Source organism: Helianthus annuus, chromosome 4 (genome assembly GCF_002127325.2).
Source record: "Helianthus annuus cultivar XRQ/B chromosome 4, HanXRQr2.0-SUNRISE, whole genome shotgun sequence".
Taxonomy (NCBI): domain Eukaryota; kingdom Viridiplantae; phylum Streptophyta; class Magnoliopsida; order Asterales; family Asteraceae; genus Helianthus; species Helianthus annuus.
Window position 1 is genome coordinate 145,001,888 of NC_035436.2, and position 16,305 is coordinate 145,018,192.

The 16,305-nt window shown below is 42.6% G+C and overlaps 1 long non-coding RNA gene across 1 annotated transcript; it reads right to left on the reverse strand.

Annotated features, from left to right (window-relative positions):
• Positions 1-804: 804 nt before the first annotated feature.
• On the reverse strand, positions 805-16,078 carry LOC110936748. Its single transcript, XR_002590246.2, has 4 exons — positions 15,464-16,078; positions 3,420-3,601; positions 1,584-2,374; positions 805-1,453 (listed from the first exon to the last, which is right to left on the reverse strand). It is a non-coding gene; the product is annotated as an uncharacterized LOC110936748 (long non-coding RNA).
• Between the last annotated feature and the right edge of the window lie 227 nt (positions 16,079-16,305).

Consider the following 16,305-nt stretch of genomic DNA (forward strand, 5'->3'; position numbering starts at 1 on the left):
AGCTTCATCTGCACATTTTTTGTCGTCTATTTTAAAGTGTTTTTTTGTACAATAAATTATGCGGATCATGGTTACAAAGACACTACTATTCTGTTATTAATAGTGTTTGAATAAAAACTTTATAGTAGTTGTATGCAATAAAAAATAAACTTTGAATTACTTTTAACTTGTATGACACATTCACATTTCAGCCAAAATTTTCAATTTGACCCGTTTGAGATAGAACACAGCTTGATCGGCATCAGTTATTGGTTTGAATTCTAACATCTTTGTTTATGACGTGAAGATGTATAATGCTAATAATGGATTAGGATCAAATACAAAGGCTCCTTATTGTAAGAATGATACAAAGGCTACTAAAAAAAACCCACTACACAAAAAAAAAAAAAAAAAACACCCACTACCACCCAAAAACCTGAATCCCCACCCTACCCCAACCCCAATTTTTTTATTATTTTTTTTGTCGAGAGGGGGCGGGGGGGTTAGGTTTTTGGGTGGTGGTAGGGTGGGGTGAGGTGGGGGTGGGTGTTTAGGTTTTGGGTATTGATGTAGTGGGTTTAGATTTTAGGTTATTGGACACTTGTAACTCTATAAATCCTTCTTACACTTCTTACAATTAGGAGTGTTTGTAGAATAACTTAATCCCTGGTGAGACCTTTTCTTCTAAAAAGGAATCAACTATTGTTATTAGAGATGACACTATGGGCGGGTTTGGAAAATGATCTAAATTGATTGGGTTGAACTATTTTTTTTGTTTAAAGATGTAATTTTTTTTAAATCTAAAAGTTGATGTTAAATATGATATTTGAGAATGAGAATTTAAATAAAAAGGGGTTGTGTTAACGGGTTTCTGTTTATATGACTTTGATTCAACTGAGTTTCAACAGATAGTATTTTTCTATGGCTACAAAGTTCTTGTAGACTTTATGAAAAAAAAATCACCCCAATCCCCAAGGATTTTTTACTTTTAGATGTCAAAGCTAGTTTTTCCATTTATCCGGCTCATGGCCCCCATCATCCCTCTTGCGTTTCCCAGTAAGCGGCCCTATTTCGCCGCCTACTTGACGCTACTCCGAATCCAGATTAGCAACATGCTCCTCATCAGCCCCACCTTGACCAATATTAGTAACCTGCTTCTCATCTCCCCCACCATGACCAATATTAGTAACCTGCTCCTGATCAGCTTGATCAACAAGGATAACATCCAGTTCCACGTTCACAGCCTCTTCATTGTGGTCAACCTGATCTATATCACATATTTCTGGATTAACGAAAACAACTTCCACTTACACATTCAAAGCTTCTTGATTGTGGTCAACCTGTTCTGGATCGTCCACATTTACATCCTCTACGTCCTCACTATTAATATTGTTTCCTACTTCATAAATGTCGTTTCCAACGTCGTCATCGTTTCCAGCGTCAAAGTTCTGACCCGCCTCATCGTTAGGCAGAACTGCAATGGATTAGGAAGTTTAGAAACCCGCAAATAAAAATTTAGGTTGTCAGATTGGTTTTGTTTAAGAGATTTGAACTCTGTGATGACTGTTTGTGAAATATTTGTTTATTGGTATGGGACAACGAACCTTTTAAATATTGTCATTTAATAGTTGTTATGGATTTTCTTGAGCAATCTGGCTCGCCTAGTGCCGTGCCCCGATGTTTCCGCCATCGGTTGGGGTTTGACAATCTTGCCGCCTGACGGTCCTCCTACATCATCATCACCTCTTTCGCGTTTGTTGCGCTTGACACCTGCACCTTCAGCATTCCCGCCAGCTTCCCCACTAACCTCCTGATCATTAGCGTCCTCCTCCCCAGCATCCCCGCCAACCTCCTGCTGCTCCCCAGCATCCATGCCAATCTCTTGCTGCTCCCCAGCGTCCTTATCCCCAGCCTCCACGCCAACCTCCTGTTGCTCCCCAGCGTCCTCATCCCCAGCCTCCCCGCCAACCTCCTGCTCCTCGCTAGTCACCTCAGCCTCTTGCGGTCCACCGCCTTCAGCCACCTCAGTCTCCTGAGGTCCGCCCCCTTCGGCCTCCTGATCCTCTTGGCCCTGGGGCTCCCCTCCCTGCTACTGTTCAGCCCTCGGCCCAGTGACCGAGTCGGATTCAACTGGAGCCACATTAGGTTGTACTGGTTCAAAGATGGAGAGGTGGTCACTTGGCACGGTGTTTGAACCACCCGACCCCTGCCCAGCAGCCGACGAGGTATCGCCCGCAGAAGCACCTTGACCATCATGGTCATCGGATGTTTCATGGAACAAATGAAGATCCGGGTTGTGTGTCTGTGTCCTTAGAGACATGCGGAGTCGATGACGACGGAGCGACAGAGAAAGAGTCAACGTCCATGGATTCAGCTGAGGAGTCCATTATACAACCTACGAACAATTGGAAGAATAAACTCGATTCAAATATCTATACATACATTGTAACGGAGGATGGTAAGAAAAGGAAAGATTTTTTGCTAACAATTTGTTGTTTAAAATGCAAGGATGGTAAGAAAAGGAAATATTTTTAGCTAACAATTTGTTGTTTAAAATGCAGATCAAGAAGAAAATACGAAAGCCTTTTCAAAACAAAAACTTTTTTTTATTAAATGAGCTTTCTAACTCATATCCATGTATGTTAACAAGATAATATCAAACATTTTACTCAACAATAATGCAAACACGGTTGAATCTACCAAATAAGAAAATGAATATAGAAATGAAAAGATTTTTAGCATACAATTTGCTGTTTCAAATACAATATTGATACTAAGGGTGAGCGGGGCACTCCCCTAAGAGGGGAGTCCCCTCTCTTACGCACACCCAATCAGGTTATGCCATGTCAACTTCCCTCTTAAACTCCTCTCAAACCCCAATTTGATGGCGGCACTCCCCTCTTAGGTGACTTATTTTTTTAATTAAAAAAAATCAGTGATTGGTTGAAAGTGAGGCTGGCCCCACCAACAACCCTCCCCTTCTTCGGTGAACTCTCCCCGAATCCCTTCCCCGAATTGGGTCACCGCAGGGATGGCGGCGGTGTTCCCGATCGGTGGATAGGGTCACCGAACCACTCCCCGCTTGGTGCCCCGGATACCCTAATAAGCAATTTGGTGGTAGTACTATAGTTGATTAGACATCAACTCACACATAGATTTAATAAATAGGTATAATTATTTATATTCATTTTTGTGTGTTAGTTTGCCAATTTTGGTCATATATGATTCATCTAAATGTAGTCACTCTCTTCCACCATTCCTTCATATTTGTTCAATAGTTTTTGTTTATAGAAATTTTATTGATTTAAAAAATTGGTTTAAATACGGTTTATTTTTTCCTATTGAGATATAACAAAGACTTTTTACACCATTTATCTGCCTGAAACCCTATCTAATGGATGATTCAAAGTTTAAACAGATGTTAGAGAAAAGAAACTCACCTCATATTTCCACCTCACAATTTTTAAAGCTAAGAAAAACGTAGTTGATAGCTCTTCTAAATTGATGATGTTTAATAATACGTCACTTAAAGTTTGCTCCATAGATCCTTATAAACCTCAATCCATCTAAAAACATTCAAAGTTACAAGCCATCAGATTTCCATCCCTTGAACTTTGTATCTCTAAAAGCACAAGCAACAAAAAAATGTAGGTTAAATAACATGTAAATTTGCATTCCAAAATCGAAGAACATTGCAGTATTAATTTGTTCCGTGAAACATTTGAGTGAAATTGGTGTTGTAACACCCCGTGTTTTCCAAAGTCAAAGTCAAGATCAAGTGTTGACTGTTATTGGAATTAAAGATTAATAAAGATTAATTTCATTTTAGTTTCATTTTGATTTTCGTATTATTTGGAGTAAGTGTTGTATAATTAAACCAAATCGACCGATAATCGAACTGTGAATCAACGACCGATTGTGTGTGATAGGAAGTAACAACGCAATAAAGCTAGTCAATCAATAATCAAGCTAATCAAATCAATCATCAAACTCAAGTGTGGGGATTTTAGTACTTTTTATACGTGTGTGTGTGTGCCTTATGTGTTATTTGTGCATGTTTACTTTTATGTTAAAGTGTGTGGTGAATCAATCAAATCAATCAAGACTCGAAGGTGAATCAAACTCAATCGAGACCGACTTTGGAAACAAGTTGTAAGGATGCTTGTATGTTAGATATAGTAGTTAGGACTAAAAGTAATTTGATTAGGAATTCTATCATTCTCAAATTATCGTTCATCGAACTCGAAATATCGAAAATCGTCGCGAAACACTCAAAATCAGGCAAGCCGTTCGAACAGGGCAACCTGATCGAACAGGCTAGCCGATCGAACAGGGCAACCTGATCGAACAGGCTAGCCGATCGAACAGGACTGTTCGATCGGACAGCTGCTCGATCAGGAATGCTGCTCGATCAGCTGACCTTTCCTCTTTTGGAAGCCTATAAATAGGGCTGTCCTTGTCAAGCTTTCCACTTTTGGAAAAGCTCTGACCGACCAGCCACTTTTTCTCACTAAATCCAAGATTTCTCTCAAACCGGTAAGTATTTCACTCCAATCTCTGTACGTTTTTGTTCATTAATCGATTCTCCATCTTTCTATCTTTCAAAATCCGATTTTCATCCATGAAATCACCAAGATCTAGGTGTTCTTGAGTGATGTCATCATGGTGTTCTTGGTGTTCATCAAGAACTTCATGTTCTTGACTTCATTCAACCATGAATAAGCTAGATCTGACCGATTTCTACATCAATAACCTAAAATCTTCCATAGATCTTAACATTTCACGGTGGAAAAGGATTGGAAGATGGGTTTTCATCTATCTTTCAACTCTTTTACACTCAAGAAGGTGAAAACGAGACTTGAACCGATTTACAAATCAACCTAAACAAACACATGGTTCAAGATTCGAGTTCTACCAAGAGATATACCGATTCCGGGTTAAACTTAAACTTGGGTTCCAAACCGTCTCTGACCGAGTCTGGGTGATTCCTGCTCAAGTCAGTAGGCTAAATAGGGACTTCAGTTTTGTGATTCAACTCGTAGTCAAAATATCTCTAAAACACCAACAAACAACGGGAATAACCAAGTGTTAGGTGATAAGTTAACCAAATCGAGAAGCTGGCCGAACGGCTAGGCTGTTCGATCGAACAGCCCAACCGAACGACTATGCCAGCCGATCGACTAGGCTAACCGATCGACCAGCACTTAGACTCACCAACTCACAAAGTGTAGTATTGACGAGGTACTGTTCGATCGGCTACGCCATTCGATTGTAATCATTACTGCTCGGATCATGAGATACTATACTTTAAAAACACTTAGACTTTTCAAAGCATTGGAATGTCACCCGATCGAACATACCAACCGATCGAGTGACATACTTGAAAGCAGCAAAGTGCTAACCGATCGGTTGGGGTAACCGGTCGAACAGCAGTTCGATCGACCAACTTGAAAGGTAGTACAAACCATCATACACAAACACATCCTTCACATCAAAGGAAGAAACAATCCACTTGAAGGAACCAGCCGATCGAGCCAGCCAGCCGATCGAATGGATATTCGAACGGACTTTCAAACCAATCGAACAGCCCACTCGATCGAACTGCTGTCCGATCGATTGGCCTATCCGATCCAGTTTCCCTTTGTTTACTTTTTCCGCGTTACTCATCGTTGTGTTATCGAACTATTCAGGCTAACCTATTCTCAGTGCTCCCTTCAATCCACAATCAATCACTGTGAGTATACTCGATCCCTTTTTGCTTTTAGCACTTTTGGGTGTTACATACGTAAACTATCAAAATCACAATCAACACAACTATTTGAACGCTAACCTATTTGCATGTATTACTTGTCTAAATGATTGCTGTTTATTATGTTTACACGTGGAGTGCTATCTACCTGCTTTAGCAACATAGTACTATAGTTTGGACTCAGCACCCGTTCACACGGGGGTTGCTAAGGACAATTACTTGCATGGATTACGGTGGTAATCATGCATTGCGAACTGTCTCGGACAGTCAACCCGAAGTCGTTGGTATCGATGGTCCCATGTTGATAATTTACGTGCATCGTTTGCCCTTGTGTACGTGCTTGGTTATGCGTAAACTATCCGAACTTTATATGCTATATCAAACTTGTGTACTCACCTTTACATTATATGTATTGACTTTTATTTTAACGTATGTGACAGGTGTTTAAGCTACTAGCGTGCTAGGGAAGCGAGACAATAATAAACTTCTAGGAGTCTGTGTCCGTAGGACGGTGTCCACGTACCTGTTCCAGGGCCATAATTATCTGTAGATCTTGCACTGGCACTTGTAGTCAGTAAGATCCACAGTAGTCGTCTAGAGGTCTTAAAACAATATTTACATTTGGTCTGTAATAATTAAGTATCCGAGTGGTCGGAACAGTTCCCATATTGTTTAGTTGCTTTCTATGATAACTGGTTATTGTTTGGGACACGGTATGGGACGTGTTATATAACTGAATTGTATGATAGTTGTTGTGGAAACTTCTGAACAATCTGTTTCGCTCAGTGCCGCGCCCCGATGATTCCGCCATCGGTTGGGGTGTGACAGATTGGTATCAGAGCCATAACTATAGGGAATTAGGTTAGACACGATCTAGTCCGGATCGCTGTCTTAGAAACCTAGACTATAGTTAGGAACCAAGAGACCAAGTTTATGTGCTTGATTTATGTTGTTTCCTTCTATTCTATCATTACATCCGAACTCCGAGCCAAATTTTGTAATTTGGACAGGATTAGGAGTGAAATCCGCAAATTCCTGCCTGAAAATACAAAATTTTGCTAATTATTTTGTGTGATTTTTCTATCAAACGGGGGGAAAGTTATACCAAATTCGGGGCTGAAACCCATGGATTGATGAAAACTTCCTCTAAATTTTCTTAAAACAAGGAAGAAATTGCTAAGCTAGGGGTGAAACCCTAACCTTGGCAGTTATTCCGACTTTACTTTATCTCGCCAAGGCAATTGACGGACTCCAACGACTTGAACTCACGAGTATGACCTAGAATGCGCATGCGTAATGCCCAAGAATCGAGGCAGAAACATGTCCCCTAGAGTCGAAAGTGACGACAAGTCAACTGTGAATAGTTAAATTGCCATGGTTAGTCAAAGTCTAGTAGCCGCAGACAATCCCATCTCCGATTTGAGTGTTGCTTTGTTGATTTTATATGATTTACCTGTTTACGTGTTTTAAAATTTGCGGGTTACTCCATTTGCTATCAATCGGCGTGACTTTTGTTGCTATCCTATCTTGATTCAAATCTCTGGAGATGTGATCTAAACGAAACCAGTGTGCTAGGCTACGCTATACGACTAAGTTAGACGATACAATGTGATGCTATCCGATATGCAAAACAAACGATACTCGACAGGTGGATATAGGTTTCTGTTTTCTGACTGCTTCTGTGATAAAATTTCGTACGTGTTTAGGAAATTAAGTGCTCTACTTGCTTAATTGCTTCTGTGCTTGAGTTGCTTCTGTGCTTATGTGTCTTTGTGATTATGTGTTTATGTGTTTACATGTGTTACGTGACGTGAGATGCGACGTGATTCTGAGCTTTAGTAAACTAAGACGTGCGAGATTCGAATTCGTTGTGTTGAGCCCTATGGCGATGTCTATTGCAGACCATGTCGTCATCATCAAGGCCTCGTCAACGTCTTACTCGTCGGGAGAAGAGAGATCGTCGTTTTGCTGCTATCCTCTCTAAAACAGTAGCAAAGGCTGTGAGTGAAGTATTCGAGAACGCAAGCAAGTCATCTGAGGAATCCCGAACCCTCACGCCCAAAGACTCCAACAAAGCTACTTTTAGCTTCAAACAATTCAAGGCATGTGGGCCAAAAGAGTTTACCGGTGAAGATGGCCCTACGGCTCTGTTTCATTGGTTTGACTCTGTGGAAGTTACCCTTCGCCAAAGCGGATGCCCAGATCATCTCCGTACTCTCAATGCTACCGGTGTCTTCCAGTCGCGGGCTTTGGACTGGTGGACCGCAGAAAGGAACAAGCGCGGGAACGACGCTGCATACGAGCTGACATGGAAGGAGTTGAAATCGATCATGATGGACGAATTCTGTCCTCCCCACGAACGCCAAAAGTTGGAGGATGAGTTCTGGAGTATCAAGCAGAAGGAGGGCGACAACGCTGGTCTCACTGCCCGTTTCAAGCAGCTGAGCATTATCTGTCCAGACCAGGTCAAGACTTCTGACATGACCATCAAGAAATACATCCGTGCTCTTCCGGATTGTGTCGCAGATTTTGTTCACGCCGCCAAACCCGCAACGATCGAGGAAACCTACCTACTCGCCGCTGAGATTAACGACAAGCGAGTTAAGGCTGGTGTCTGGGATAAGCCAAACAAGTCTCTGCATCAAGTCACCACAGCATCAACCGACAACCCTACTGCTCAAGCCTCCAAGTCCTCAAGGAGAAGAAAGAAGAAGAGTTGCGCTGCTGCAACCAATGCTACCCCACTTCAGTCAGTACCGCCACAACAACAACAACCACAGCGCACTGCGCCAGTGATCAATGCGCCGCCAGCAAAGCGTGCGTACACCGGCCCCCACCCACTCTGTGCTACATGTTCTTACCATCACCCGGTGGGTGTGGCCTGCCGATTCTGCGCTCACTGTAACGTCTACGGGCATTTCACTGCGAGTTGTCGCTATGGTCCCCGTCAAGCTCAAGCTCAAGCTGCTGTTAACCAGGCTCTACTCCCTGCTCCTCAAGCTCCTCAAGCTCCTCAAGCTGCACAGGCCCCAACAAACAATGTTCGGACCTGCTTTGCATGTGGTGACCCTAACCACTTCGCAAACCGGTGCCCGAACAGGGTGGCGAAACAAGAAGCTCAACAACCCCAGCAACAACAACAACAGCCTCAGCAACAAGCCGCTCACGCCAGAACTTTCAACATCAACGCACGCCAGGCTCAAGCTGACAACAACGTGGTCAATGGTACGTTCCTTGTGAATGGTATATATGCATCATGTTTGTTTGATACTGGAGCCGATAACTGCTTTGTGTCATTTGAATTTGAGAAGCTTCTTAGACGTAAGCGCTCTTATCTTTCGACACCCTTCGAAGTAGAAGTCGCTACCGGAAGAACCATTGCTGTCAATTCTGTGCTCCGTGATTGTACTCTCAAGCTCAACAATCATATATTCCCGATTAATCTCATTCCAATGCAACTCGGGAGTTTCGATGTCATAGTAGGCATGGACTTTCTTCGTGAAAACCATGCTGAAGTTGTGTGTGCTGATAAGATGATTCGTTTTGTGCTAGCTAGTGGTGATGTTCTATGTGTTTATGGTGAAACTACTGCGAAAGATCTCAAGCTCATGTCCTGTCTTCAAGCTCGCAAATATCTCCGCAAGGAATATCGAGCCTTCTTGGCCAACATTGTTGTAGCAGAGACGGACAAGAAAAAGAAAATTGAAGTCAATGATGTTCCTGTTGTCCGAGAATTTCCTCAGGTGTTCCCTGATGATCTTCCTGGATTACCTCCAAGTCGTGATATCGACTTTCGAATCGACCTTATTCCAGGAGCCAACCCGGTAGCCAAAGCTCCGTATCGACTCGCTCCATCTGAGATGCGAGAACTCTCGAACCAACTCCAAGAGTTACTTGAAAAAGGCTTCATTCGCCCGAGCACTTCTCCATGGGGCGCGCCAGTCCTTTTTGTCAAGAAGAAGGACGGGTCGTTCCGGATGTGCATCGATTACCGGGAATTGAACAAGCTGACCATCAAGAACCGATACCCCTTACCAAGAATCGATGACCTGTTTGACCAATTACAAGGTGCTCAGTGTTTCTCCAAGATTGATCTACGTTCAGGCTACCATCAGTTGCGGATTCAAGAGGAAGACATCCCCAAAACCGCTTTTCGAACCCGATACGGCCACTACGAATTTGTTGTCATGCCTTTTGGTTTGACCAACGCACCCGCGGTCTTTATGGATCTGATGAATCGCGTGTGTAAACCATTCTTAGACCGTTTTGTCATTGTATTTATCGACGATGTCCTGATTTATTCCAGATCGAGGGCCGAACATGCGCAGCATTTGCGATTGGTTCTCGAGTTGCTTCAGGGAAACCAACTCTACGCCAAATTCTCCAAGTGTGAGTTCTGGTTGGAGGAGGTTCAGTTTCTGGGTCACATTGTGAATAGTCGGGGTATACACGTTGATCCTGCAAAGATTGAGGCAGTCAAGGGATGGGTTACGCCAAGGAATCCGTCAGAAGTTCGCTCTTTTCTCGGATTAGCTGGTTACTATCGGAGATTCATCGAAGGATTCTCAAGGATTGCTGTACCGCTTACCGCCCTTACTCACAAAGACAAGCCTTTTGTGTGGGGAACCGCACAGGAGACTGCTTTCCAAACCCTCAAACACATGCTGTGCCATGCACCAGTTCTTACACTGCCGGACGGAAGCGATGACTTCGTGGTCTATTGTGATGCTTCAAACCTTGGACTAGGCTGTGTTCTCATGCAACGAGACAAGGTTATAGCTTACGCATCCCGACAGCTCAAAATCCACGAGAAGAACTATACAACCCATGACCTCGAGCTAGGCGCAGTTGTCTTTGCCTTAAAGATTTGGCGACACTACCTGTATGGTACAAAGTGTACGATCTTCACCGATCACAAGAGCCTACAACATATCTTTAACCAGAGGGAACTCAGTATGCGTCAACGCCGATGGGTAGAACTTCTCAACGACTACGACTGTGAGATCCGTTATCACCCAGGCAAGGCGAATGTAGTTGCAGACGCCCTCAGCAGAAAGAATTACGTGATAGGTGTTCGAAACATCCAGGCTCAGTATAACCTCGAAGCTCTCATCCGCGAAGCACAACACGCTTGCTTTAACGAGCGTACGTTAAAGAAAGAGCGAATCTATCACGATGGAACTCAGCTTGTGAGCAAAGCCAACGGAATATTCTATTATCTGGACCGAATCTGGGTTCCGAGGAGGACAGATTTGCGAAAGATTATCATGAACGAAGCCCACAAATCCCGATATTCCATTCATCCCGGTGCGGACAAAATGTACCAAGACCTTCGCTACAAGTACTGGTGGCCTGGGATGAAAAGGGATATTGCTCTATATGTTGGTAGCTGTTTAACTTGTGCAAGAGTCAAGGCTGAACACCAAAGACCCTCAGGCTTACTCGAACAACCGCCGATACCCGTATGGAAGTGGGAAAGTATAGCTATGGATTTCATAACTAAGCTTCCGACCACGCCATCAGGTCACGACAGCATTTGGGTTATAGTCGACCGTCTAACCAAATCAGCCCACTTTCTGCCAATACGAGAAGACTATAAGGTGGCCAAACTAGCCCAAATCTACACCGACGAGATCATTAAGAATCATGGTACGCCTCGAGACATCATTTCGGATCGCGATGCTCGGTTTACATCGAGATTGTGGGAAACTTTTCAAGCAGCTCTAGGTACGACGCTGAATTTGAGTACCGCATTCCACCCGCAAACCGACGGGCAGACTGAAAGAACGATTCGTACTATTGAAGACATGCTCCGTGCGTGTGTTATTGATTTTGGTGGTAGTTGGAGCAAACACCTACCGTTGGTCGAATTTTCGTACAATAATAGCTATCACTCCAGCATCGAAATGGCACCTTTCGAAGCCCTGTATGGTAGGAGATGTCGCTCGCCTATTGTATGGCACGAGGTCGGTCATTCACAATTGACTGGGCCCGAGATTCTACAAGAAACGACTGACAAGATCCACCAAATAAGGGAAAATTTGGTAAAGGCCCGGGATAGACAAAAGATGTACGCCGATAAACGACGCAGGCCCCGCAAATTTGCAGTTGGCGACTACGTGCTCCTAAAGGTATCGCCTTGGAAGGGAGTAGTTCGATTCGGCAAGAGAGGGAAACTTGCGCCACGATTTGTTGGACCTTTTAAGATTCTGGAAAGGATCGGTAAAGTTGCCTACAAACTCGAATTACCGGAGGAACTCAGCAATGTCCACCCGACTTTCCATATTTCAAACCTTCGAAAATGCGTAGCCGACCACGACTCTATAATACCACTCGACGATCTTCAGGTCAATGAGACTCTACACTTCGTGGAAAAGCCTGTCGAAATCATGGACCGACAGACCAAGCAACTCAGACGCTCTCGCATTCCTATTGTAAAAGTACGATGGGAAGGCAAACGAGGCGCGGAGTTCACTTGGGAACTCGAAAGTGACATGAAGGCCAAGTACCCGCAGTTATTCAGGTAGATCTGAAGCATCAAATAGGTAAAATCACACGGCGATGTACGGTTCTCGGCCTAATTTCGGGACGAAATTCCCTAAAGGAGGGGAGACTGTAACACCCCGTGTTTTCCAAAGTCAAAGTCAAGATCAAGTGTTGACTGTTATTGGAATTAAAGATTAATAAAGATTAATTTCATTTTAGTTTCATTTTGATTTTCGTATTATTTGGAGTAAGTGTTGTATAATTAAACCAAATCGACCGATAATCGAACTGTGAATCAACGACCGATTGTGTGTGATAGGAAGTAACAACGCAATAAAGCTAGTCAATCAATAATCAAGCTAATCAAATCAATCATCAAACTCAAGTGTGGGGATTTTAGTACTTTTTATACGTGTGTGTGTGTGCCTTATGTGTTATTTGTGCATGTTTACTTTTATGTTAAAGTGTGTGGTGAATCAATCAAATCAATCAAGACTCGAAGGTGAATCAAACTCAATCGAGACCGACTTTGGAAACAAGTTGTAAGGATGCTTGTATGTTAGATATAGTAGTTAGGACTAAAAGTAATTTGATTAGGAATTCTATCATTCTCAAATTATCGTTCATCGAACTCGAAATATCGAAAATCGTCGCGAAACACTCAAAATCAGGCAAGCCGTTCGAACAGGGCAACCTGATCGAACAGGCTAGCCGATCGAACAGGGCAACCTGATCGAACAGGCTAGCCGATCGAACAGGACTGTTCGATCGGACAGCTGCTCGATCAGGAATGCTGCTCGATCAGCTGACCTTTCCTCTTTTGGAAGCCTATAAATAGGGCTGTCCTTGTCAAGCTTTCCACTTTTGGAAAAGCTCTGACCGACCAGCCACTTTTTCTCACTAAATCCAAGATTTCTCTCAAACCGGTAAGTATTTCACTCCAATCTCTGTACGTTTTTGTTCATTAATCGATTCTCCATCTTTCTATCTTTCAAAATCCGATTTTCATCCATGAAATCACCAAGATCTAGGTGTTCTTGAGTGATGTCATCATGGTGTTCTTGGTGTTCATCAAGAACTTCATGTTCTTGACTTCATTCAACCATGAATAAGCTAGATCTGACCGATTTCTACATCAATAACCTAAAATCTTCCATAGATCTTAACATTTCACGGTGGAAAAGGATTGGAAGATGGGTTTTCATCTATCTTTCAACTCTTTTACACTCAAGAAGGTGAAAACGAGACTTGAACCGATTTACAAATCAACCTAAACAAACACATGGTTCAAGATTCGAGTTCTACCAAGAGATATACCGATTCCGGGTTAAACTTAAACTTGGGTTCCAAACCGTCTCTGACCGAGTCTGGGTGATTCCTGCTCAAGTCAGTAGGCTAAATAGGGACTTCAGTTTTGTGATTCAACTCGTAGTCAAAATATCTCTAAAACACCAACAAACAACGGGAATAACCAAGTGTTAGGTGATAAGTTAACCAAATCGAGAAGCTGGCCGAACGGCTAGGCTGTTCGATCGAACAGCCCAACCGAACGACTATGCCAGCCGATCGACTAGGCTAACCGATCGACCAGCACTTAGACTCACCAACTCACAAAGTGTAGTATTGACGAGGTACTGTTCGATCGGCTACGCCATTCGATTGTAATCATTACTGCTCGGATCATGAGATACTATACTTTAAAAACACTTAGACTTTTCAAAGCATTGGAATGTCACCCGATCGAACATACCAACCGATCGAGTGACATACTTGAAAGCAGCAAAGTGCTAACCGATCGGTTGGGGTAACCGGTCGAACAGCAGTTCGATCGACCAACTTGAAAGGTAGTACAAACCATCATACACAAACACATCCTTCACATCAAAGGAAGAAACAATCCACTTGAAGGAACCAGCCGATCGAGCCAGCCAGCCGATCGAATGGATATTCGAACGGACTTTCAAACCAATCGAACAGCCCACTCGATCGAACTGCTGTCCGATCGATTGGCCTATCCGATCCAGTTTCCCTTTGTTTACTTTTTCCGCGTTACTCATCGTTGTGTTATCGAACTATTCAGGCTAACCTATTCTCAGTGCTCCCTTCAATCCACAATCAATCACTGTGAGTATACTCGATCCCTTTTTGCTTTTAGCACTTTTGGGTGTTACATACGTAAACTATCAAAATCACAATCAACACAACTATTTGAACGCTAACCTATTTGCATGTATTACTTGTCTAAATGATTGCTGTTTATTATGTTTACACGTGGAGTGCTATCTACCTGCTTTAGCAACATAGTACTATAGTTTGGACTCAGCACCCGTTCACACGGGGGTTGCTAAGGACAATTACTTGCATGGATTACGGTGGTAATCATGCATTGCGAACTGTCTCGGACAGTCAACCCGAAGTCGTTGGTATCGATGGTCCCATGTTGATAATTTACGTGCATCGTTTGCCCTTGTGTACGTGCTTGGTTATGCGTAAACTATCCGAACTTTATATGCTATATCAAACTTGTGTACTCACCTTTACATTATATGTATTGACTTTTATTTTAACGTATGTGACAGGTGTTTAAGCTACTAGCGTGCTAGGGAAGCGAGACAATAATAAACTTCTAGGAGTCTGTGTCCGTAGGACGGTGTCCACGTACCTGTTCCAGGGCCATAATTATCTGTAGATCTTGCACTGGCACTTGTAGTCAGTAAGATCCACAGTAGTCGTCTAGAGGTCTTAAAACAATATTTACATTTGGTCTGTAATAATTAAGTATCCGAGTGGTCGGAACAGTTCCCATATTGTTTAGTTGCTTTCTATGATAACTGGTTATTGTTTGGGACACGGTATGGGACGTGTTATATAACTGAATTGTATGATAGTTGTTGTGGAAACTTCTGAACAATCTGTTTCGCTCAGTGCCGCGCCCCGATGATTCCGCCATCGGTTGGGGTGTGACAGGTGTTATTCAGGTGATTCCAAGAACACAGTTCTAACCATCAATAATTAATTATGAACCTTTATCTTTTATGTCAACAAATATATATAAACAGATGAGCTCTTCCAACCGTCATTGCATAAATACATGTTGGAAGGCTGATACAAAGAATTTAACTCTAAGCGGATATGAACATCGGAAAAGGATCATATTTAATAGAACTTGTTGATAGGGCAATGCTATACATATACACTATCAAAACCAGAGGACAAATTCCAATGAAGCAGGGAAGTGTTGATGCTTACCTAAATGCGGACCGTAAAATAGATAGGAGAAGCGAGAATGTGGGGGCAAGCAACGGCTTTGAGGGTGTTCTAGCAGCGTTGGCTGTAGAAGTCGTGTGAGCAAGTTAGGTTATGAAGCCGATATGTGTTGGCAGCAAAACGACAGTCATGGTGAAGCTTGCATGTGATGGGGTCGATTTTCGGTTTTGGTAGACCGGAGCTGGGTGCTTCGTAGGAAAACTAAAAACCTTATATATAAATAACCGTAGGGAGAGGGAGAGAGAGGACTTATATGAGATGGTGCAACATAATGGAATCAAGGACATATATATAGTATGGTGACAAGGCTGAAAGGGATTACGATGGCTCAAGCTAAAGATCAGGGATTCCTGCAAGTTCCGTTATAATAGGTTGGATCATGGCATGCCCATGATTGGTTTGTAAACACACATCCTTTTGCTTTCTTTGACTACTAATTTGTAATCTTCTGTTCTTTTATTTATTTTCCTTGTTTTTTATTTTGCACCCTTAAGCACCTTTGTCTGGGTTTTACTCATCAAAAGGTGATACCACAGCCGATGTCTCGGGTTGGATTTGAAGGTATGATTCACAAAATGGAACGGGTTAAATATAGTCATTCAAATTAACATGGTAAACACTAAAAAAGTGATGAATCGGGGAACACTCTTAAAAATTCAACTTAACATTTTAAAAATCAATTTTTTTTTAAATTTTGGCGCTTTTTCCTTATAAATACATGTAGAAGCATTTTTAATAAAAAATCAATAACTAAATGGAACGTTGTTGGAGCTTTAGATCTAGCTTATCTCGAGTCATGATTTTCTTATTCTTCGTATTTTAAT